Source organism: Limulus polyphemus, unplaced genomic scaffold (genome assembly GCF_000517525.1).
Source record: "Limulus polyphemus unplaced genomic scaffold, Limulus_polyphemus-2.1.2 Scaffold588, whole genome shotgun sequence".
NCBI lineage: Eukaryota > Metazoa > Arthropoda > Merostomata > Xiphosura > Limulidae > Limulus > Limulus polyphemus.
The window spans coordinates 291,984-294,095 of record NW_013666198.1 but is presented as its reverse complement, the minus strand read 5'-3'; the positions used below and the strand labels follow the sequence as shown (position 1 = coordinate 294,095).

At 30.9% G+C, this 2,112-nt stretch overlaps 1 pseudogene; it reads right to left on the bottom strand.

The window, feature by feature from the left end:
* Positions 1–2,112, bottom strand: part of LOC106459291 — a 98,192-nt pseudogene that overhangs the window by 41,165 nt on the left and 54,915 nt on the right.

Here is a 2,112-nt window from a genome sequence, read left to right as displayed (position 1 = left end):
AAATAGGTTGAACAAATCATAACACTCATTGACACAATCACAGATATAATAAATAGGTTGAACAAATCATAACACTCATTGACACAATCACAGATATAATAAATAGGTTGAACAAATCATAACACTCATTGACACAATCACAGATATAATAAATAGGTTGAACCATTGTGTCAATGAGTGTTATGATTTGATAAATAAGTGCTATAAAATAATCAGTTTTGGTTATATCCGAAGATTGTTGTTATATCTTTTATTCTGCTTTGTTTTTAAAATTGTAAAGATACTAACTTTAAACAAGGATATTATCCAGTAATATCTGTCATGATATTATTGAAAAAAAAGAAAAGAAACAGATCTGATACAAACTGTCAAGACATTACTTTAAACAAGAAATGGATCAAGTATTTACTGTCACGGCATTATTTTAAACAAGAAATAGATCAAGTAATTACTGTCACGGCATTATTTTAAACAAAAATGGATTAAGTACAAACTGTCACGACATCATTTTAAACAAGAAATGGATCAAGTAATTACTGTCACAACATTATTTTAAACAAGAAATGGGTTAAGTAAATACTGTCACGGCATTATTTTAAACAAAAAATGGATTAAGTAATTACTGTCATGACATTATTTTAAACAAAAAATGGATTAAGTAATTACTGTCACGACATTATTTCAAACAAGAAATGGATCAAGTACAAACTGTCACGACATTATTTCAAACAAGAAATGGATCTAGTTTAATAGTAGTAATGATAAATAAATAAAACTAACTGAAAATGATTTTTTTGTATTAAATATTATGATTAATACCGTATTCACTCGTGCCGTAACAGTTTATACAATATGGACTTTTAGACTAACTATTGTTAACGTTTTAATGCTATTCCCGACAATTCGTTACGAAAACGTCACTCTCCACAGGGGTCAGATAGACTAGTGCGATTTTTTATAAAAGAATAAGGAAATGCTCTCATCATTAGCTTCCTGATGAAAACAAACAGAATAACACTTTGTACAGTTTAAACTTATTTCTTGAGCTGTTAAAAATTCGAAAAGTTCGAATATACACTTCTGCTTACACCGATACAGCTTTTACTATCACAAAACGTTGTATATTCACGTGGTTTGTTTTGTTAATTATAAGTAATAATGAGCTTTAAATAAGAGGAAACAAAAGTAAACTTTTGGGTACTTTATTGTCAGCTTTTTAACTCTGAAATCAAATTAAACACCGACATGTAACGAAGTCTTGCAACAAAGCTAAACGAGTGTATAAGTGAATTTTCTGCAATCTCTAGAAGAGGCATTACGATGTTTAGTTTTCTAACGTGTATACAGTTGTCTGAGATAGATGAAAACTAGTACTTACAGTTCTTCCAGTTGTGGTAGATGAGAAAATGCGAAGTCTGACAGCTGACTGATGTTGTTGCTGCTAAGATCCCTAAAACAAAAACGGTATTTGTCACAATAACATGAAAGACTAAATCAAGTGAAGTTTCTTATTCATGCGAATCTTGACACGCTTAACATAGTTAGATGATTATTACCCCCTGGAGGCTCAGTGGTAAGTTTAAGAGTTTAGTACCTCAAAATTCGAATTCGATCCCTGTGGTGGGAACAGCAAAGATAACCCATTGAGCACTGTCGTACTTAAAAATAAACAAACTTATAATGTCAGAAAATCTTCAGTCGCTGTTTACATATTATATCAATATGTTTGAAACACACTCTAAGATGATTGAATAAATTGGTATTTACTCTAAACTCACACATAACTTACCGCCAGACCTAAACTGGTTTCACTAAATTAAAAACAGACGATAACACCGAGCACGTGCATTCTTGGATCCCTAAAAATGCTTCAGCTTGTGCTTGCACACAGATTTATATTCTGTTTACACAGTGGAAACTATGCTTAACCTACTAAGGACCCAAGACTAAATTATTCACATGCATTTGAGAACCGAATCTTAAACTGGCGCTTTTTTACATTTTATTGTTCAGTAAAAGTATTTTTAAGCCAGTTTACAATACTTACGTTATAAGAGTGAAGGTAAGTAATGTAAGCTGGCTTTAGTAAAAAAGTTTTTATTTTGCGATAAC